At 32.2% G+C, this 25,417-nt stretch overlaps 1 protein-coding gene and 1 non-coding gene across 3 annotated transcripts in view; both read left to right on the plus strand.

The window, feature by feature from the left end:
* Positions 1–25,417, plus strand: part of LOC128674461 (dopamine D2-like receptor) — a 155,513-nt gene that overhangs the window by 78,203 nt on the left and 51,893 nt on the right. The gene's annotated exons all lie outside the window — the stretch shown is intronic.
* TRNAP-AGG (transfer RNA proline (anticodon AGG)) lies at positions 18,231–18,302 on the plus strand. Its single transcript has one exon. It is a non-coding gene; the product is annotated as a tRNA-Pro (tRNA).

Below are 25,417 nucleotides of genomic sequence, written 5' to 3' on the forward strand. Positions count from 1 at the left end.
TTATTGGCCCATCTCTGGGCACCATTCAATAAAACTAAAACTAAATTAACCGCAAAAAGTACCTACTGTATTTTCCTTTCAACGTATATTAAATCATTTGCTGAATGACTCGTGCATTCAATATTTGGTATCTGAGATGTATTTATGTATACATAAGAAATTGGCGTCCCATAAATTCCGACGGGATTAAAGCCTCGAGGTGAAGCTAGTATTAAAAAAATAGTTAGTGCTAAGTTTCGTTAGTATGTGTATGTACTTGTATTATAAGCTCATTATTATAATTTGGACAATCTCATAGAATTTGTCCCAAATCGAGTCAAGAATATGGTGAATATACACTCAACAATACTTGGTATATGTATAGCTATAAACATTCAAGACCCAGGTAAATCTAAAAAAGATTAAATTATCTTGACCCGACATGGATTCGAACCCGGGACCTCCGATGTAACAATACGCCATGATGACCATTGAGCCACACAGAGGCCTTAATAATAAAAATATAATTTTGTTTAATTGTACCTATTGTCATCTCGCCAAATAGAAAGGAAAAATCTAAAGGAAAATCAAATCGAAGTCAATGGCTAATTGTTTAGAAGAAAATGTTTGTGCAGCTGAGATCAAAGAGAGTTTGTTTACATGCAAATTACTTTTCCTCTCTCCTTTTTGTTCTAGTTGATCGCTGCCAATACAATTGAATTACGAAGCAATTGGCTTGTATTGAAAACGATCAGTATTTTTGCTTTTTAATTTTATTCTGATGATCGGCAATTTTATGATGTTAGGCCGATGTTACACTAGTAATGTAATAAGTAAATTTTATTAGTGTGGTCAAATTAGATATATCTAATAAAGTACTTACCTATACAGATTTACAAAAGTTGCCAAAGTAAAACTTACAAATTATATTAATAGTGTAATACCAGCAATACACTATCGTCGAACTCTGACAATCATAATTTTATCTATGCTGACAATTGATGCATGAACATTGCCTAGTTTGTACGAAAGCTTTCATTTACCGTAATGAAAGACCAGTAATGGACGCAGACCAAAATTCGCGATAAGATTATATAACCGGTATAAAGGCGGTCTCAATCCAACCTATTTAACGCAAGCTAGATTCATTTTAAATGTACCTAATGAATAAATATACACATTTAAACAAACTAGTTCCGCGCAGCCAGCACGGAGCGAATATTTTTTATTATTTATCTACCGACTTTTTGTACGCGTCTACTTAATGTTAATGAAATATTTTAAGTTTCTCATTTTAAGTGAATTTTGTAGATTCTTTTATGAGAATAAATTTCTTCTTAAACCTTAATTTATTGAATTACTCTTATACGTTTGGTGATTCTGAGTGATAAAATAACTTAAATCACATGTTGTCTATAAATGTACTACAATCACAACAATGTGACTTCTGTGAACTTCACTAGAAAAAGTTACTACTTTTAGTAACTTTTTCTAGTGAGGTTAAATTTCCCTGTAATTTTATTAAATCATTTCGATTGCTGAAAAATAGCTTTACAATAGATATAACTGATTGTCATCATTAAAATTCTTTTAAACGAGCCTGTGAAAAGTGCCGGTAAATTATTCCAAAACTTGGTAGAAATTTCAGTAAAAATAAACTATATAAAATTAACTGATAATATTCTTACTGCATCCGAAATACCATTTAGGAATACCGGATATAGTCTTTGTTTTTTAATTTCAACATTTAGGTATGATGTTATTCATCGATTTAGTTTTTTGATTCACGGAAGTTGTATGAGAAAATAAATCTCGTATGAGCGCTAATATTTTAATGAGTCCAATTTGAAAAGTGTATTTTTTTAATTTGGTGCTTAACATGCTTAACAATAATTAGCTTATGTTCAATTTGAAGTCATCGCTATTAATTTTTTTACGCAATTTATGTACAGTCAGCAGAAAAAGTAACACAACCTAAACTTTATTGCTATTTCACCATGTCGACATCCATGCAGAGTCAGAAAATAAAATAATTTAATTTCTTCGAAGAGCGAGAATTTTATCGACTACTAAAATTTATAGTAAACACAAAAAAGTTATTTGATTATTCTTGAACTTTTTTAAAGTTAGGTTTAGTTTAGGTTTAAAGAAAAGTTTTGATATTGCTTAAAAAAAAATTCGAAGAAATCGAGAGATGTACTTTTCGGTATAATGATACAAATTGAATGAATAGATGAAATTCATTTCGGTATAGCCAAAACCATAGATAAAAGAAATATGGTCATTACAATGTTAAATGGTTATTTCGTACCACAATAGAATAACAATACAAGGAGTTAACCAAATAATCCCAGTGGTGAACTCACATAAAAACGTTAGTGTTCGACCCTAACTAAAGTTCTAAGCGGAAAGCCATGCATTATATCGTCTTATTTTCACTCAATATTCCAGGTACCCACTTTAAAACTTGGCTGGCATTCAAACACGAGGTTCGCCTACGTAGCCTTTTGGAATTACACGAATTTTATACTGAGTGATTTATTGTTATACCGGGTGTGGTTAACTAGTATTTACTGAGTTTGCGATACTGGAGGTCTTTCGAGGAGTATATTATGTTGGAGTATAAAAAAGCATATCAGATATTGACTTACTATAAGTTTTTATAGGTTGAGAAACTATTCACAACTAGGGGCTTTGAAAATTTCGACAAATCTTGTGTTTATGTGATAGTCGTTTTGATTTTTCAGTTAACAGTTACTTTTCATACTCTATTGTCAAATTATTTACGTGTTGTCTATTTTGTTATTTGTATCATCAGTTATTGTTCCAATGTGGCAACTTTGCAAGTGAATGTCGTTGCATAGAATTGCACGTGACTAATAGGTACACTAATGTTGTAAAGAGGAAGTGTTTGTAAATTTTATTGTAGCAATATTCCGGAACTCCTCAACCGATTACCAAAATTCTTTTACCAATAGGAACCTACAGTATTCCTGGAATATATAAAGTAATATTTATTCCAATATTTCCATGTGAGCAAAGTTCTGGGAGCCATTTAGTTTTATTAATCAACTAGCGGCCCGTCCCGGCTTCGCTCGGGTAAAGACAATAATTTATAGACCTAAACCTTCCTCAGGAATCAAACTATCTAATGATGGAAACCGCATGAAAATCCGTGCAAAAACTACTTTTTGAATTTATCGCGAACAGACTGACTGACAGACAGTTGTGGCCGAGGACTTTGTTTTATAATATGTAAGGATATATTTATTATCTATCGCTGCAGTGAAATAAAATCTACTATTATAAAACAGATTTTAAAGACGTAAGTATATAAACTTTATTAGAAAATCTTAGATCTTATTAAAACCTATTAAAAAAGTTGTAATGATGTTACACAGTAAGCATTGCAAAAACACAAAAGTGTCCAAATAATACTTTATTTCGAAGAGAATGAATATAACGGAGCAAGAAAAAATTAAATACAAAATTCTGCTGATGCCGTTTGAACGGCTAGACTAAAGTGGTGAATTTTATTGTTGGAAAGGAGACCTAAAACGTTTTCGCTCGGTGGCGAAATGACGAGAGGTCAAGAGGACACAGATAGATATAAAAAGAAAAGTTCTAAACCAAAATTTGACTTTTATCATGTACTTAAATAATAATAATATAAGTACTGCCACTTAAAATCACAATATTTTTTTGAGTAAGTAGTTTCTGTGGGTGGTAGTGTGTTTATCTACATATGTATAAGTTATAAAATATAGTATCCATGCGTTAGTAACCTATAACACAAGTCTCGATCTTACTTTGGGGCCAACTCAATTTGTGTGATTTGTCCATACATATTTATTACTAGCTTTTGCCCGCAGCTCCACCCGCGTGAAGCAAAATCTCACTAATTTTTTATCGCGTACTCTGTAAGACTGGTAAACATATTTGTTTCAAATTCGAATTTTTCTCATCTTTAGTTCAATTTCCTGTTTCCCGCTGCGTGTCTCGTCCCGCAAACTTGTCCCGCTTCCTGTTATGTAATGTAGATATCCCGTACCATTTCCTACATATTGTGCCATCATGTTTTTCGCAATGTGTCCCGTCCCGTTTCCCATTACGTGTCTCCTTCTGAGTTCCCGCTCTGACTCCCACTCCTGCTCTCTGCAATGCGTGCCGTCCCATTTTCCATGATGTTCCATGAAGTCCTAGTATTTTATTAATCACAAACGTAAATTAAACATTTTTTGTATTTACTATTACTGTTATTTACTATAAAAAGTAAGTGTGCCAATTTTCAGCTTTTTATCTTGAAAATTGTATTAAGTCCCATACAATCTTTCAGCCCCCTTTTGAAGGGGTTGAGAGTTAATTTTCAGAAAAATACGAAACATGTATTCATTACTTTGTTGTAAACAACCAAAATCCAAATTTTCAAGTCACTAACTTCAACGGTACAACGGTCACGAACTTTCATATTTACAGTTTTTCACCCCTTTCATCCCCTTCGGGGTAGAATTTCCAAAAATCCTCTCTTAGTGATGAAATGTCTATAAGATGTAAACCCGGATTTTCGAGGATTTATTGATTCGTAATTAGTTTTTCAATTTTCCTACGGGAACCTGACCATATACTGGGATGAAATGTATCTAACTTTCCGGGATGAAATATCTATAAGATATTAACCCAGGATTCCGAGGATTTTTTGATTCATAATTAGTTTTTCAATTATCCTACGGGAACCTGACCATTTACTGGAATGAAATGTATCTAATTTTCCGGGATGAAATGTCTATAAGATGTTAACCCAGGATTCCGAGGATTTTTTATTCATAATTAGTTTTTCAATTATGCTACGGGAACCTGACCATTTACTGGGATGAAATGTATCTAATTTTCCTACAGGACTCTCCCCATTTTCCGGGATAAAATATCTATAAGATGTTAACCCTAGATTCCGAGGCATTTTCGATTCATAATTTGTTTTTCAATTATCCTACGGGAACCTGACCATTTACCGGGATGAAATGTACCTAAGATGTTAACCCGGTATATAAGGTACCTACATACCAAATTTAAAGCAAATCGGTCCAGTAGATATCGAGTGAGGCGCGTTCAGACAGACAGACAGACAGACAAAAATTTCCAAAACTATATTTTCGTTATCTATAAAAATATATTTTCACTAATTAGGTTTTATTAGTATCATAAATACCACCATTAGTCGTATTTCATTTTCGTATCGGTTCGATATTAACGCAGACCGTGTTTCAGACCCGTTAATATACAACAAAATAAGTACAGAAAGATATATTATCTGTATCAAGAGTAGTGTAGTAGTATTTTCTATAAAAAATACTTCATTTGGTTTGACTAATCAGTTTATTGTAATGTCCATATTACATTATACAAAAAGACTTTCTTATAAGGTGTTAAGGGTCAAGCCCTGTTAAGGGCTTCCCTTGCTTCTATAATACACTATTTCTATGAGTGTATCTACGTAATATTTTCCCTCTTTTCTCTCATTCTCTGGTCTGTACACACAGGTGTGTACCTAGATAGGTACAGTACTATAGTTCTTATTGTTGTATTTTTGTAATTAGTAAACAAAAAAATATATATTTTGTTAATTTACCTAATTATACGACATGGAACTTCTTTGATCTTCCTTATTTTGCACCACGGCCTAGTTAATTATTCTGAAAAACGGCAAAAGGTCCGAAGGTCACTCCTTCCATAAAGGAAACGAGTTTTCGCCATAAATCTGCTGGTAACACTTGATTACACGCCTGTACCTAACAGTGGCATTTTAAGTGTACGCTCGACAGCACAAGCTAATTGCACCGTGTTGAAAATAACATAAATTTAAAGTTAATAATTCGAAATTAATTCCACACCGTTTGACATACAATTTAAACATAACATTACAATTCAAATTTAAATTGAAAACTTAAATTGTAATTATTAATTGTACCTAAATATGCGTGAAGCATTGAAACTAAGAGTTACTAGTATCAGTATTTAGAATAATATCTATACATATTGTATGTAGGCATATAAAAAACTCCAAATTTTTTACACTACATAAATATGGAATTTCACGCATTTTTATAATTTAGTTTTCATTTTTTTTTATAAAAATAGTAAATATTCAAATATGGACGCGTCGAAACTCATTCCATCTTTGGTTGTTATTCGTAATTGGCCTTACGGCCAACGTTTTAACTAGTTATTGGCCGCGGCCAACGAATAGGGCAGGCATAAAGCTGTCCGATCTGCGATAACGTTGAAGTTAATCACAGGTGAACTCTGGGTAATGGGGTTTTTGTTTAATCACACTATACATTACTGCCTTAGAGGCTAATTATGTGGTTGTAGAAACTATTTTCCTACTCTGTGACTAAGTTTATATTTTGCTCAGTTTACCATTTTTATCGTGTTTATATTGAGACGACATACTTACGTACTTGACTAAGTGTCTTCCATAAGAATGATACTTTCCAGCTCTTATCTGAGAACCTTCGTCAAAATTAGTCAAAATATGGATTTTGACCGATTATATAACGAAACGTTATAGGAACGAATTTTTTTTTTTCTTATTGAAATAATAAATATTTAGGAATGCGATAAAAAACAACACTATATCGAACTTTTTTACTCAACAAAAGGCCATCCTTTAGTTGAGTATCCAATAATATTGTAATTTCTGAACTTAAAAATCTTCGATATTGTTCAATACTCGCTTAATCCATTGAAAAAAAAACAATTCGTTCTTATAACTAAATTTTAAAAATTGTAATTCCGACATATTGTATATAATAAATATTATTATAAATTATATCGACCGTTCACAAAATACAACATTATCAAGCCATAAATTCCAAGTTTGCAGAGAGATTATAGCGTAGTGACAAGTTCACAACTGACAATGTTGACAAATGACTTTCTAACTACACGACATCACAACTATTACTAAGTATGATGGCGTAAGTGTTTCGTACCGCACGTCTCGCGTAAACTCATTAATGAGATGTACGCGCCATTAATAAATGGGTTTAGACTTTGCTCCAGCATATTTTTTTTCTAGAAGACTGTTTAAATTATTTTCAGCCATGCGTTACTTTTGGGCATGTTATTTGCTCGGCAGCAAAAGTATCGTTATTATAAGTGCCTAACGTTATGCTAATCATAATTTTTTTCACTGTCGATAATGAATCGATAATGAAATTAATATAGATATCTATAAAAATATCGGTAGATAACTATCATATTGATATGTGATCTTGCAAATTGCAATAATACAAACAGAAATGGCAGAAAATGTATACCTATCGTTACTTTTAACGTTATTATTCTGATTCCTTAATTCATTTTTAATTATGTTATTCCCGGTACCAGTTAATATACTTAATATAAATTAATAACGGTACTTAGCAGTACTTGTAATGTGCGGAGTTTGCGTTTAGTACTCGTCTGAAACGCCATATCATTATATAAATAAAGCACTTGAAATACCTTGGTATTTCGAAATAATTTAAATAGCGTTTAATCTTTATTCGGCGGATCAAATATGATTCTGTTTAAAAAAATTAAAAGCGTGACTTATTATAATCCCGAATTCACATCAAGAAACATTTTAATCTATGAAATTGAAGAAATAAAATTTTCAATATAACAACCATTTCATGGTTTGGAACTGGAGCAACGGCGTATTTTAATCCCGGTTTAAATAAAGCTGAAAGTTGAAAATTTACGGTTGCTATCCACCTGGCCCGAACTAGTGGGATATTTTGTGCAGAGTTATGTGTTTGCGCAGAGCTGGCACTGGATTTTATTTATATTCTTATTTTTTGTTACTGTCCAAGACTTGCATGGCTAAAAATTTATTTTTGTTAGTGATACTTTTATACCGTTTTGTAAAGTAACAAGAAAAAACTTTAAACTGAAAGTGGGTGTATTGTTATCCAGTTTACATCTTTTACGCGAACTAAAGGAATATTTTGATTATGGAGTATTATGTTTAAATAGAACTGCATTATGTTTTCTAATCTATAGTTTGATAAATAACAAAATATATATTATGATATATGATATAGATTATAATTATATATTATGATATTCTGCCAAATATTTTTAACAAAGAAATGTATTATATTTTTCTTTAACAATGAGTTTATCTATATTGGATTTTGATAAAAGTCTAGACAAAAAAAGATTCAATGTGTATTATACAGAAATAATATCACACGTTATACGAGCAGGCTTTTTATTAAAATATGAATGTCTTGTTTGGTGTTTTTTTATATACTACCAAGGTGCTAAACTTGCGGCACACCTTTGGTAAGTGGTCACCATAGCCTATTAACGCCTACAACATCAGGGGTGTCACACACGCGTTTTCTACTTTGTGGCCTAGGATCTTTTGAGCCACAGTACCCTATAATTATACTGCCTCTCTCACCCATCAAACCGGAAAAAAATAAATAAATAAATAATTTGAATTTAATTTATTCAAAAGTCGATTTTCATTTTTCAATAACTCTATAAGGACAGCGTCGAAATATCAACAGCAAATTAAACAGAGCAAGTGATCGGCTCGCAGCGAGCAAATAAAACTGTTTGATTGCTTTAACACTTGACGTTTACACTTTCAGATTTTCATCGTTTATTTTTTATTACACTCCAGCGAAATTTTAGTTCATTTAATTATGAAATTTGTCGAAAATATAAGATTTATTCATATTTAATCCCAAGATCGTGAAGAATGTTTACAATTATTATTCTCAATTATAATGTAAACATCGAAAAAAGTACAGAAAAGGAATACACATTTTTAAATTTATTCCACAAAGTAATTGCAAGACTTTATAAATCCTGAAAAAGGTCTGTTTTCAATCGAAATCGTTCAAAACACGCCGGAAGTTCGGAACCCCACCTGCAGAACCAGTAACAACAACTTTTTTAATTATGCCCCCTCATTTTTATGCCAACAACGAAAGATTCCAGCAGTTTGATCTTGAACTTTTGTTACTTTCCGTATGTTGGCAAAATCTTATTTCGCACTTTTTCATTTACAGCATTAGGTATTTTTGGGGAAAATAATTATATTTATCAATATTTATAGAAAGTTTGTAGTATGTATATTGGTGGCGTGTGCTTCCGCCCTAGAATAGCACCACTCCATATCCTCCCATAGATTTACGAGGCGACTAAAGGACACACAGTCTAAGCAGCTGAGAGGCAACAATAACATTCCCCAGAAAGGATAACGTCAGGCTGGGGCCCGGTTATAAAATCACAGCTGAATCTGTAAAATATTAAGAGCTTTTTTACGCTGTCCCCGGGCTCCGCAGCTTCACAACCGCGAACGCAATCGGGATGCCGTCCTTGCACAGCTAAGGTGAGAAAATAAAGACTATTTACACGTAATTTACATAGGTTATGTATAGGAGGTTTTGTCGTAACATATGTAAATTACGTGTAAATAAAAAAACCTGTAGGTTACACATAGGTTTAACCAGCGAGACGTAGTTGCATCCGGTTTCAGTTGGGTCAGGTGTAGCTTGCTGATGTTCGGCTAGAGCTAGCTAGCTAAACCTAGGTGTAATGGACAACGAACGAGACACAAGCGCGCCGACGACGACACTTTAGCACTCACGAGCGACCGACCAATCAGAGCGTCGGAATACCGATTCGCTCACTAGTATACTACGTGAATACGAGAATGTGAATAAAGATAGCGACATGACAAGTTCAGTTCAGTCGAGTTCTTTTAAGTTCAATTTGTAATTAGAAATATAAATCTTATGTTAAAAAATCGAAGAAGAATTTTTATTATACAGTCCACTACACTAGGTTTAGCCTTGGTTATTTCGGCTTTGCCTAGGTGCAACCAAACGTCGCTGGGTACTTCTAGATGTATCGATCTTATCTTCGTCCAGACTTAGGTTTACGAGTATCTTGGTGCAATCGATCGCTAATGCAACACCTAAAATTAATCGCCGAAACGGTGTAGCGCATGTCAGGGTTTAGCCGTAACACATGAATACCATTTTTCCCAGGGCAGTGATTTTCTATTTGCCACGATCCTAACAAATCTCACACGGTTCTTCTTCACTTATTAATCTCTCTTCATAAATGTTCGCCTAATAGCAATTTATAGTTGTCACAAATGAGGTCGTCGACTGTTCGCGACTGCCTACATAGAGGCAAATTATGTAACAAAGAGTAGATTAGCGCATTTGGCACCAAACACTATCATTAATCTCTTTATATACAGCACTGGTACTAAATATTTAAAAGCGTTCACAAAGCGTGTTCATGTGCGTAAAATGGAAAATATAATAAGCCAGTACAATTCCATATTCTATTCTATCTCGTGTCGTATTTTCTATTCTATATCCTTTTATTTATACGCTAATAATATTTAGTACTTTAAAAAAGTTGTGAAGTTAAATAATTAACAACAGCGAAATGAATATAAACTGTCAACAGGACATAAACCTAACCAAAATCATTGCAAATGGTTATACGTAATTATAATGTAATAACTTAACATGCGGTTATATAAATTGAATAATTAAATACTTTTTAACAAACCGAAATATTCTTCAAATCATAATATTTTAAATATGTTGAGTTACTACTTCTAGAGAATTTGGGATTTCTACTCAACTCCAAAACTATATTTCATAAATCCTTATCACTAATTTTATAAATGCGAGAGTTTGTGAGGGTCAATGTTTGTTACTCTTTCGCACAAAATCTACTGAACGGATTGTTTGATTGAAAGTTGGTACAGTATAACCTGGAATAGAACATTGAGTATTTTTATCCCAAAATTCCCCGGGGCGCAGCTAGTAATGCATATTCCAAAAGCAAAGCAACTGTTACTTTGTAACACTGCGGTCCAAATTGCTCGGGTTTATGCCAAAAAGCTTTTATAATTAAAACATAAGTCCATTATTATGAATATCTCTCTTTATGGCGGGTAAATAGAGGTTGGCAATAAGCTCAGTTTGCAGCCAGATCTAGTCTGTAATGAGGCATAAAGTACTGACGATAACGTTTTTGAAAATAGACTTGAATTTCCTTCTCAACTAAATGCAAGCCGAGCAAAGCTTTAGCATATTTTAATGAAATATTTTATTAAAATTAACATTTTGATCATAGTAATAAGATAAATAAAGAAAGTTATTTTTGGTTTCATCGTTTATCTGTCAAAATAAATGGTTAATTATGGTTAATTAGCACGGTTGTGATAATCAGCCAAAGTTTACCTATGAAATGATATATGACATGTAGACACTTGTCATGACATGTTAAATAACTATTGTAAACGTTTATATATCACAACCTGCGCCTCGAGGCTTCGCTGCCGTGGGAATTTCAGGTTAAAAAATAGCCTATGTGTTATTCCAGGTTATGTTCTATCCGTGTACCAAACTTCATCCGTTCAGTAGATTTTGCATGAAAGAGTAACACATACATCCTCACAACCTTTCGAATTATCGATATTCGTATCGTAGGATTATTTTTTCCAATAACAGCAAATTGAAACGTATCGGATAGGACGTACACTAGTTCATAAAAGTTCGTTATCTCTGCACTGTACACTCCTTGTTATCTAAAATATATTGGCAAGCCATAATAGTTAGGACAAATTTCCCTGAGGGCGTCGATGTTACTGTCGTCAGCATAAACTACGATACGGACGAATGCGGTAACTGAATGCTGCACTGGTACAGTCTCTCACAAAATTATGTTAAATTTTATTTCCAGTTCTTTTCACTATGTTAGGACATGTCAATCCGAAGACAATTTTCCAAATTATTCAAAATATTCGCTCTTTATTTAAACAATCTATGGAGGAGCAGTCAAAAGACTTTATACATATCAGTATACCAGTGATTAAGACTTGTGACATCAACTGTACTTATAATGTTTTGGTATAAATCCTTAATGTCTTCGTGCATAAAGATGGAAATTGATTGTATAATAAACTGGACCAACAATGGTGAATTTGATGAAGCATAAATTGGACTATATCATGATATAGGAATATAGTTTGAAGTGAAGAATGTTATCTGTTTAAAGCTATTGTTTTAGATACCTAACTAATCTTTCTTAAAAAGATTTGATTACCTTCCTCTAATTCACATATCGATCAAAACAGTGAAAATAAGTGGAACAAAGGTTAGACCTCAAATCAAAAAACAAATATTTTTTTCTCTATGATAAAAATGACAAAATTTTAGTTTCAAATTAATACAAACAGCAGACTAATGGACTGCGTAATGGCTCATTGACTCTGAAATAATATGGAGCTGTAGAAGTTATTTAGTAGAAATAGATATTTATTAAATTCAAAAAATACTTAACATTATAATATTTTTTGAAGTGATTCAGAGGTTAATAAAAAATTTAGTCATTTTTCGAATACGATTTCTTTGAATTTAGCAATGTCACACATTATCTGTATCTCGGTCACAAAATTACAGTGTATAAAAATCCTGTACAATTTGTTCATATGGGATATGGGATAATCTACACACTTTGTTACATTTTTCTTATTTAAATACTTATTTAAAACTTAGTTTAACATATGGATTGACCGACAGTATTTATAAGAGATTGATATTATCAACTTATAAAATAATGGAAAGCCCAAGCAATTGTGTTCATATCGCGAGGTATTTCTGAATCTCTTCATCTGACACGGGTCGCGCCGTTCGTTTCTGACACCACCAAAACATCGACGGAATAAAAATCAAGTTATCTGCATGGATTTTTCTCATTTCTATTTATTTATTTAAGCATAGGTACATACCAGGTTACAATCTTAATCATCCTTAAACAAAGTAAATTCAACATGAGTCAGTCTGGAACCTAAAAACGTGCACACACAACATGACACCTATTGTAAATTATTGTTTTTATTCCATGATGTTTCGTTAGAATAAAACATACATTAAAAAATCGCGACAAAATAAGAACCTCCTCCTTTTTTGAAGTAAGTTAAATTAAATCCAGGGCTAATATTTAAAAAATATATTATTAAAGGAAGTCGTTTGTCATCAGAGATGAAAATTAGTTAGCTCGTTATGTTTGTTTCATTCTTCGCATAAATACGTGCTCACACGAATTTTACTACACTTTACTTTCATATCCTATAGATTTAAAGATTGAAATGCAGCAAAATTCCGAAAGATTTTTGAATGAGTATTCTACTGTACTTTAAAATATTATTCTAATTTAGAGATATTATACGTTTATGTGACATTGAGATTGTACTCATATCGCTTGCTTTTTTATTATTTATAACTTTATTATGTATAAGTTTGAATATCAAATTTAGATAGCCATAATATAACATTTCTGCAATTGTTATCTCATTAACATTTTTATAACTTACATTTATAATATAATATAATTCCTATATCCTAAAGACTTTTTCGATTCTGTTTTTACATTTGCTTTTTGTGAACTTTGTTTCTACACTGCTTCTGTTTTCTTCCCTGTCCTGACACTTCTGAGTGGTTTAGCTCCATGCATCATACTCGAACCGTGTCTTGTCTTTGTATTACGTCGGTCTATATAATATCTTAGCTTTGTTTGCTAAAAGCCACTTGTGAGATAAACCCACTATGATAAATACACCTAAATGGATATCAAACAAAGTAGGTTTTGTTAAAAATTACATTCTATCATGTAGTATACATGAAGAGAATAGAACCTTCTAGCTTCTATTGTCTTCTGCTATCTAAGTATCACATGTTTGAAGATTTGTAGTATTGAAGTGCAATGAAGTAAGTTGCTAAATCAAATTAACTTACATTACATATTATTTTTCTCAAATATGATAAGTTTAGCACACAAGTTTAGTGAAACAATTGACGTCTATAAAAAGACCATTCAATCAGCTATTGAAAATCAACACTCGGAAAATAAAGCTAGACTAGTAGTCTATACGTACAATTATTTAAATTGTATTTTCTTAGATGTATCCTCGACTAGACACCACCCTATTGCCAACCCTGAAACTTTGCATCTAAATTTAACGAACCCATCTCACCCGTCCGGAGTATAAGAACTTCAAAACCGCGCTCACACGAACATAACAAAGACAGTAATTATAGACTCCTTGATCGTTAAGTCGAAAACAATATAGTCCTATTGAAAGAGCAACAACAAAGGAGGTAGCTTAACTCGCTGGGATTCGAACCAGGGCCCGCACGTACGCAGGTTGTTTACGCTAGAGTATAGAGATTGACCCAGTTAGGGAGACGACGACCGATTGGACGGTTTTCGGAATAAGGATGATGAGCTCGTTTTTTATAGGACTTTGAATGGCATCCTTTTGGTGGCTTTGAGTAGGAAAGAGCATCATAAAACCTTTTGGACTATTATGAACCGAAAATGATGTTTGTATTTGTTTCTTGGGTAAAAACCAAATTTCAAACTGATTTAAATATGATGCTGTTAAATCATTGGCTACCTGATGCTCAATACATAACATAACATTCAAAACACTTATTATTTATTCATAAATTTGATTAAATAATATCTAACAAAGCTACAAACAACTAATTGACATTGCTATTATCATATAATTTTTATAAAGGAATACTAATTTACAAAAGAAATCGTTTCACGAATAAATTAAAATTTTGGTTAATTATGTCTTGGATCTTAATACCTTGTAAAAGTGATTAACATTGTAGCAAGTAAAAGGGAAATCTGGCTTTTACGTCGATCATTACCACGTAAAACCATCCTAGGTAGACCACGATTGCTTTTGAGCCATCTCAGATATCAATTAATTATGTGGATCAATGTATCTATATCGGAAACAAATGATAAAAGTGCCCCCTGGGCATTTGTTCTTTCATGATTCAAACTGAAACAATCAATTTTTGGAATAGTCTATAATGTATTTCGTTTGATGAATTTGGTTAATGAATTGCTAATCATTTCGATACTCTTATCTTCAATATTATATTGAGTGGCATTGACGCTGAAACTAAAAACAACTTTAGATCAGGTTTTATATTATGAAAGGTAATTAAATGTGTTATTAATAAGTCTGAAAGAAGGAAATTCTATGCCTATAATTTACTCTTCTGTTATGCAAAATTAATAGCTTATAATTCCTAAGAGACCAGATATTTCCCGAAATGAAAAGTTTTTATAGGATCGTACTTTTCGAAAATTGGTAGATAAAGCGTGAAGTGACACGCAATTTTCAGATTTATAATATTTGTTTGGATTTGGCTACTATAGTATATATATAAGTATATATATATTTTCCTTTCATCAGCACTTGATCACAATCATAATATGTTTCAGTATACCTTTTGACCATGTACTTTATTATGTACTTAATGTTATATTGCTGATAAAAAATTATACATGAATTTATATACAAAAAATGGCAAGCCCTTCTGGCATAATAGGGACCAACACTGTTTGAATGAGTTTCTTTCGGCATTTCTTCTCAGCAGTGGTCGTTCCGAAATGCTAGTAGTTTGTAGCTTTGGTAAACATCATTTAATTTAGATTATGACGTGAAAAAGTGCCTGTGAAGGCCTAATTTCTGAATAAATGATTTGATTTTGATTTTGATTTTGATTTTATATATATGTGAGGGACGCTATTTAGAAACAGATTTATTCCTCTAGATACTTATGACAAATTAGATTTAGGTTCATAAGTTCTTCCAGGCCACAAAAAGCAGAACTCTAGAACGTTCTCTCTCAACTCAGTGCCTAATTTAAACTAACAAAACACATAATTTATGTGTTTGTGTTAATTTATGTTAGTTTAATAAAAATCATGCCGAGGCCCGCATGATTTTATTATTCGACAAAATAACTGTGGTTTTATTCGAAAGATCTTATAATGCCTTTCTTTTGATAACTTCAAGAATACGATTGAGTTCGACAGTTATATGACGGGTCAAAGAAATTCATAGATCTGAAGCTTGACATTTTGAAAATCAATGCAATAGTGGTGATAATTAGCTAGCCCCAATATAATATCGTTACATGATCAATGTACTCCGAACAATGGCTATTAGTAGATGATGTGCTTGTCTCAAAACTCAAACTGAATTCAGAATCATCTTGCCGTTGAGTTTTAGTCTCGTGGCCCAGTATTACAATTGCTAACCTAGGAAATGAATTTATTAGAGGTAATACCAACAGTCTTTAGTTCTAAGACTATGCAGTGAATTATGGAGCAGTCTTAGTGAGACGATAGGTCTGCTCGTAGTTAGCTACATAAATGCATAAACCCATCTAAATTAGGCTTCGGTATTTAAAGTCTGGATTAAAGAGACAGATATCATCAGTCAAAGAGATGATAATGATGATGTCTTATTTCTCCATGACTTTGTAAACGTCAATCACGATGAATTGCTTTGTGTACAGTCTTATTTAATTATATTTTTAAAAAATGTACTTTAGAAGTTCTATTTTATTTACAAGAGAAAAACACTAGTTTGTTTTGCAGTTGACAAAATATTGTCTCTTATTTTGCGGCACCATGACTATCGGAAGCCGTATTTGCATTACGTAAGATGAATGTAGGTATATGATTTGGACCCTTTCCAATTGGTATCATGAGATGCCGAGGCCTATATTTCACTTGTTTTATTATTCTCTTTAACCCTACACGTGTCTGCGGCTACAGTGGGTCGAAATCACTGAACTCTGAACAAACATAGAAATGTCAAAGGTGTCATTTTGTCACCTTGATGTTGTGATTTTGCTAGAATGTAATCGTTAGTGTCAAAATTATTTACGAAAAATTAATAGTTCTATTTATGTACAGGTAGAGACGCTGTTTATTTATCATATTATAGAATTTTGAAGTTGTCGATACGATTACGTTCTAGACAAAACCTCATTTATCTTCACTGGTACTAGGTATCATGAAAAAGAAAATGCTCAGAGGAGAGAGAGAGAGAGAGAGAGAAAGCAACCTGGTTTATTTTAATACAGGAAAGTCTATAACCGATAAAAAGAGCGAAAAGCAAAATACATTTCTATTTGTTTTGTTTATCAATTACTTTTCTTTGATCCCGGAACAATATTTAAAAACAGCAGCTAACTTATTAATACCTACGTGTATTCATAGGTGACACTATCTATATTATACAAAATCACTATTACATTTTTATTATATACTCTCACAATATTAATCTAATATTACACAGGTATCTACAGGTCTAACCTGTAGACCATTGTATTACATTACTTAATCTTGTAAATAAGCAGTAATTTTATTTTATCAAATGTAATTGTGTCTTTTCGCTCCATTTTTCGCTTCAAGGCTTCCATGTATTGTACCAGATTAATTTAATATGCAAGTTAGGCAAGTTACATTATATTTGTATCATCATTTACAGTTCTACATGTGGCTAACAGTAGGTTGTGACCCTCTATTTGATGCCTTTATGATCCTTGGCATAATGTTATGGTTTGGTGTCCTATTTTCCCAGGTGCGTAAGATTTTACGAGCGACATCGTCCTTTTCATGTCATATTTGATTATGCTGTTGGATCTAGGTGAATCATAAAATTACGTTTGGTACATTCCTTATTTCTATGATCTAATAGAAATAAATATAATAAGAAAGCGCTATCAGACGTACAGGCGACCGTATGTTATGTTACTTTCAACGAATCTTTAAATCGCGGTAATAGGGTTGAGTTAGAAAGTTTGATTCATTCTTTGCAATTAATTTGGGCAATTAACTGGTTAGATTATTTGGTTATGTTTTTGTATAATTAGTAGTCAAATTAATTGCTTATTAATTAATAGGTATTTGTATTTACGTTTAAATGTTATTTTTGTGAAAAATTACATTTCGTTGATCTCGGAATAATATTTGAAAACAAATTTATTCAAGTAACGAAGCTTCATAACATTTATGCTAATGCTTTATTTTTGGGAATAAAATTTTATTTCTTAAAATATCTCGTCAATATGCGTAATCGTTACTATCACAAACTTAGAGCTCACATTTATATTATTATAATTTAATAAGATATTACACAGGTATCAGTCGGTACTCTTTAACACGATTATTCTATAGTTGTAATAGCCACTAACTGTACTTTGTAGCAATCTGATAACACTGATCCAGTTAGGCATCATTAGTATCTCGATAACTGACATAAAAATAAATGTTAAGTGAAAGGCACATTTTTTGTAACGATTGCTATTAGATGCGTGAATTCGACACATAAATCAGATGGCTCGTTGGTCTAGGGGTATGATTTTCGCTTAGGGTGCGAGAGGTCCCGGGTTCAAATCCCGGACGAGCCCATATACGTTTTTGCATTACTTTGATTCATTTATTACTTAACATTGTTACTATTTATTTCCTGTATTATACGTTTTTGCATTACTTTGATTCATTTATTACTTAACATTGTTTAAATTGTAATAAGAGAAATTAACACAAAATAAGTTTAAAACATATAATGTAAGATTGAACAGAATTTAAACTTTATTTTTTACAGAACCAGAATGAAAAATGGTTGCTGTCTTCTTAGGTAGAAGACAACAACAGGGAAACAATTATCTTTCAAGGCGCAATTACATATTTCAATAAAATTATTACTCTTTTCTTTCAAATAAAATATTCCCCCCAGAATTGAGTTGCAGGATTCCACCCGAAAAGACATATGGACCTGGGACAAAGTGATATGCAAACGCATAGTTACATTTCAAGTTAAATAAAAGCTTGTAAAAATGCCAGCCAATTTCCATATTTTTTTGAATAGCGTAAAACAAATCAAAGACACAACTTTCAATATCACGTGACAAGGTCACCAGCTCCTAATGTCATTTGGCACTGTGCCAGAAAGGGACAGTTAAGAGCATGCTTACAACCCAATAAAGTTACTGCCACAAAATTGATAGTAGGCTGTATAGTCCTAATGTCGCTACAGTGACTGGAACTTTTGGAGATAGATGTCAAACTCTCAGCATTTATTCAGAAATTAGACCATCACAAGCATTTGATAAATCGTTAAATTATATAGTATTAGCATACAAAAAAAAACTACCAACTACCTACTAGCATTTCCGACGACCATTGCTAAGAAGAAATGTCGAAAAACTTATTGAAATAAATGTAATTAAAAATCAAGCCTTAAATTTTATGGTCAAAATTTAGATGTTCAATTATGGAGTAAGGTAACTTAAAAGATTACGCTACATCGAAAATCATTCATTTCATCTAAAAAAAGAGTCCTAACAGACGGACAAGGAAGAAATTCTAAAAGGGTTGCGTTTAAACCTTTGTGGGTTTACCCTAAGTTACGTAAATAAATACTTACCTACATACAAAACAATCAATAGAAATTAACAATTCAGTCAGAATGCGCATCTGGCAACATTTAGCATACAATTAGCATAACAACAAGTTGACAACAGTCACGTTTGTAAGGGAAGTTAGTTTATTTGTCACATGTTTGATCAATTGGGTTTCTCAATTTTATAAAAACACTTTATTATAATCCATCGCATTTTTGTTTTACTTTAGTTTCTCATTAAATGTGATCATAAAAAATAGCATTATAGTTATGGTTTCATAAAATCCGTGATCCTTTGAAAAATTGAACTCTGTTATTTTATAAGCAAAGTCCCCTGCCGCATCTGTCTGTTAGCCATAAGCTAAAAACTACAGCACGGATTTTCATGCGATTTTCACCAGTAGATAGATTGATTCCTTTGGTGTATGTTGCTTTTAACCGAAGCCAAGCGCTTTTAAAAGAGAATACATTCATCAAATTTGCAAACAAGGACAAATATTGAACAAAACACGATCAAGCGGTTCACTCACTGACAGAATTTAATTTCCCGCCAATAAACTCATTAACCGGATTTCGGTTAGTTCATGTTTGAATTTCGATCCGAATATGTTGATTGAAGCATTGCATTTTTTGTATTCTATGATTCTTAGTTCAAAAACTTCGTTTTTTTTTAAATCGTACAGGTTTTGTGGAAATAAACACGGGCATAATAAATCCGGTGTATAATTAAATGAAAATTAAATTATTATAAAATAGAAAAAATATTTTGTTTTCTAATTTCAATTTATATTTCTTGCGTATATGCAACTATTATATTATTTTCATTTGTATGCACATAATTATTATGGTATTTATATCAAAGACTGTTATGATTAAATTCAATAAATAGTTTATTTTAGTACAATTATAATAATATACATACCAATTGGGTATCTACCGAATTAATAGTTAATTTTTCATCGCGTTTCCAATCCGCTTGATTGTTCAAAATTTGAACCACCGAACTTCAGAGATAAATAGAACAAATTATTACCGCAATATCCATACATTCTTCTTACGGCGTTCAATCTCACAAATACATACATTTAACTTTGACCTTTAAGTACAGTACCTAAAGTCTACATTTGAAGCAATGCTGTTGTTAATCAATGAATTGAACAAGTCAATATTAAGCCTCAGCTGATTGCCGGAGTATACATTTCTATTTGCTTCCTTAAGTAATTCTTTGTTCAATAGATCTCAGCATTTACATTATCCTCAGTGCCTTGGCATTACATAAGTAAATTGTTGTATTCAATAGATTATTTGTTTTCTGTTTCGCAGATATTAGTCACGGCCCTTAAATCAGTAGAAAAAACGGTATCCTGAAAATAGTATTCTTCGTTTCTTCTTTTTTGCTTGTCAACACTCTCCAACTTTATCAGAATTGAATTGTTCGCCATTTATTAAAGGTGTGGCCGTCGAGGTCTGGACACATTTGACATCGACTGAGCCATTGCTCAGTCGATGGACATGGCTATTATTCGCTGAAAGCGAAGCAAGCTGGCATATTTTATGAATTTATTTTTTTGCCAGACCAATATTCGATAATAAAAAATAATATACCATACGCATAAGGCTAACAGAAAACATTTTTTTTAATTATTCAAAGGGGTTTTGTCATACAGTGACTGTGTCATCTCCGTAAGTTCTAACATTTTGCTGTTAAATACGTTTTGTTAAAGCAGAATGATTTATATTTCTTACAAACTAATTTGGCTGTTTTAAAGTCAACAAGTTACACTGTATTTGTTTTGTTCCACAAATAACACAATAGAAAACAAACACGTTATGTTGTTAGCTTATTCAAAGACTTCCCTCCTACACTTTCACATAAAACACACGTGTAGGTATAACTATTTTGGTCGGGATGGAAATAAATAATTAATATAGCAGAGTGAATTTAAAGCTGTTTTCATTTAAAAATTATTTTTTAATTTTAAAACAGCCATTTTACAAATTAAATAACTAAACTAAGAATAAACAGAAACCTAATGTTCAAGTTCAACCACTGACACAACACTTCCATGATATCACAGTCTGGCGTCCTTTGGGCTCCGACGCTCAACGGCTGAGGAAGAAACCAGAAAAAAACTTAGATGAGACAGGCCTACAACACTGAAAGGAAATCATAATAATAATAATATTATTTTAAACTGTTTTCGTGTCTTAACTCCCATACAAAATGTTTGTAGGTATAAAAACCACGAGATTTGTAATTTTAAAGTTTAGCTTCCGTTCGTTATTATAATATATACTTACGTACTTACTATCTAGTCGATCAACATTAAAATACAGGGTATTTTTTATACCACACACATTTTGTGAGAAGATGATGAAATTAGGTCGGTAACTACCTAAAAAAATCCTTGTCAAAAATGACAAAAATATTTTGGTCTGCCATACACTTTGGTTGATCGAGATTCTTCGTTACTCTTTTACTGTTTGTTTATTTGGTATCATATACATAAAAAATGTCAAATGCAATGGATCAAAAAATACCAGTAAATATGTACAAAGTTTATTTAACGAAAGGAAAATATCTCCCATATCTGATACATTTCGAAAGTATAAAGCAGTATAATGTAAGCAGTTGAAAACACCAAATACTTCCATGAAACGTGACTACCATAATATTATTCCTTTTATTGAACTTGCAAACTTTCCGAACCGTACAAGAAAATATTGAGCGCACTTCCACAATATTTACGTGTAGAAAAGTTTACACGGCATTTGATGTTGCAATTTGAACCGTATGCTTACAATATAAAGTTGTAATTGTGTATCGTGTGTGCAGCCGGTATGGGACGAATTTTCGCAACCACATACGAGCGACTAGAATTTATTTTGCTTTGATACAGTAGGTTGTTAGAGTTTAAACAGCCACTTTGAATACAGAAACATTATTGTTGCTTAATATAAGACATGATGGAGAAAAGATAACTGAAGAAAAAAAAATATTGGATTATAGACCTCAGTGAAGACATAATTGATCGTTACATACTTTGTTATCAATGTTGATGGAAAATGAAATTATGCTTAATCGTCTGCAATGGTGAATTTATTAGCTTTTATTAACATTCTAGAGAACACAAGACTGCTATATTTATTAAAAATATCCTTACTTCCTTGCTAATAAATAGCCAAATAGCCTGTTTGTCACGCTTTCACGGCTTTTTTTTTAAATAAATTGAATAAATTACATTTGGAATTTATATACCTAGTTTATGAACCGTGGTTGAACAGACTACCGCGGTCAGACCTGAGAGAAACAGTTATATATATATATATATATATATATATATATATTCATTCGCGTCGGTATCGGTCTGAGTTCGGCGATAGTGATGCTTTTTTTCCTATGACGACGGCAAATGCTATGGATATTCGGACAAACCAAGCTGAGATCGAAAGCATCATTCACCACAGAATGACCCGATTCTCTGTCACTCTAAGCATTTGACGTGACTTATCTACTCATGAGCGAGCTGAACGAGCCTAGAACCTAGAGGCGGAATATCGTACGGCATGTCAGGGATGTGGTGGGTTGTTCCCGGGAATTTCGACAAGTTGCCATTATTACGCACGTGCCCTGAATTTTTTAATCTCATAAATCAGAATAGTATCAGTTGGCATGTTTCAGATATAATTTTTTATATAGTTTATAATAAAACTAATACATTATCCCTATCCACCTGTTTTGCATTCAAGTAATTTAAATATAGGAATAATTTTTGAAACCCAACTGGTAAGCAACTGAAATTTGCATGTTAAAACTCTTCGGCTTTGTGTAACTTCGTAAAATATGGCAATATTACTGAGAAAAGTTTTCTTTGATATTTTGCACGGCGTTCTAACATTGGCACCATATTCTCGGTGTATCTTTGAATCGAACGTGACTGTGTCGCGTGCGAAATCAAGAATGTTCTTTATATTTCCGAGAATGTTTGTATTACGGCTGGGAATTTACACGAACGGGAATGTTCCTGGTGCATCACTATTCGCAGTTTGGCCACGCGCCAGACTACCACTGTTGCTTTTATAGCGATCGGTAAACGGGTGTAGCACTTTCATGCTGTGGTGCTACGACGAGTGATACGACGAGTGCTACTACTGCATGTAATGTTATGTAAAATATGCATCTAGCTGTTAACTAGGGGTTGAAGTTGGTTTTACTACAAATCTGTCTTTCTTTTATCTGATCCTTTTCTCGGTTTCTTACTTAGTCATGGAGCGTCGGAGCCACATTTTCATACATTTTGTCCTTTGATGAACAAAGGTTAGTCATATGCTTAGTTGTCAGACCATTGGCAAGTATATCATCCTTGGCAATATTAGGTCAGCGAGAAGAAGATGGGTAATTTTAACTCCATAAGGATGGCGCCAGAAGAGTGAACATTAAAATGACTGTTGAAATGTTTATCCAATGCTGAAAATTAAAATGATACAAAAACATAATAAATATATTCCAATACAAACATTATCTATACATAGAATTAATCTGATCGGTAAACTTTTCGCGTATCCCAGTTTCAGAACTGGCACAAAGATGTTAAGGCGTAATGTCGGGTTGTTTTGTCGGTCCCCTGTCGTCTGACATCCAAAACTTAATAAATACGATTAAAATTTATGACAGAATCATTTGGGAGATTACACTCGAGTTTGTTGGCACTCTCGGCATCGGTTAGACAAATTTTGCTTAACAATATCGTAGACCGTAGCATTGCTAAATAATCACAGGTCTAATGCATTTTTTCTTTAAAGCACTTAATTAAAAATCCATTAAAATAATATTACTAAAAAAATTTATTCAATATACGGTTTCATATTCATGCAAATTATAAAAAAGGCAAAACTTGGGTAAAGACTTTTCGAGATATCGAATGAAGATTACAGCAGAGCATAAATAATGGACCCAGAGAACAAGAAACAAGAATAACATTGCTTGTTAGAGCGTGCGCGGCGTTTTACATTTTCAGATACAAGGTGTAAAATCTATACATACCTACTACAGAAATAAAGCTGAATATTATATGCGTATTTTACAATAGACTATTGGCTTCAGGATGCGTTGATGTTATATGTAAAATGAAACTTAAAATGAAGGAATGCTGAAATAGAGAAACTCCTAATTTAAACGGCAATTTCTTTCAGAAGTCCTACGTATTAAATAGATGCAAGAAAAAATACTATTTTAGCCTCAGTTGCACTATAGTCAATTTTGATGTTAAATTTAATCTACGCACAAAGTAGGCCATTTTAGTAATTAGGCGGCGCAACGCAGGTTTAAGTTATCGTCAACGTTGACTAAGGTTTAGTAGATATACTTGCAGTAATATAATTATGCCAGCTTTTAGTTTGGAGTTTGATGCACGCTCTATGTAAATTGTAACACTCATAGCAAAACCCTTTGCCCTTGGCTCGTTCGCGTCTTATCTATACTCTGTGTTGTGTATCAAGTTGATTTATTTATTCAAAAATATATACTTAGTTTTCTTTTCTTTATCAAGCCACAAATCAGTCAAGAACATGAAAAAAATAAGAAATAATATTTTTATGTATACAGTTTGAACGATAATAAAATACTCCAGTTATTTGTACCAATCCCACTATCTAGATAATATTAAAATATCATGAATTCGGTTTCATAAAATCAATAAGATAACTTAAATGGTAAAAATACAAAAAGTTTAAAATAAACTTACATAGGTATTGTGAAAAATAATACATGAACATCTAACAAAACAAAATAAACGCCTTCACAAGATAGGTAACAAAAATAAATACATCACTATTCTTCCTATATTTAAAATCAATCATTAATTTCAATTATAAATATTATTTAAGGATACTTTATGAAAAATGATATTTTTTTGGAATAAAATTAAGTAACAGTAAACTAAAGACAGGCATAAACATTGTCATCATTATCTAAAAGTCTAGTCGATAATCGAATCGAAAATTGATTCGGTTAAAACATCGAATTTACAATAATTAATTAATGGAAAAATACAATATTTAATTTAATTGAAAACATAGAAGATTATCACAATGTCAACGAGAATTACAGGTAGACAATTT

This window comes from Plodia interpunctella, chromosome 12 (assembly GCF_027563975.2).
Source record: "Plodia interpunctella isolate USDA-ARS_2022_Savannah chromosome 12, ilPloInte3.2, whole genome shotgun sequence".
Lineage (NCBI taxonomy): Eukaryota > Metazoa > Arthropoda > Insecta > Lepidoptera > Pyralidae > Plodia > Plodia interpunctella.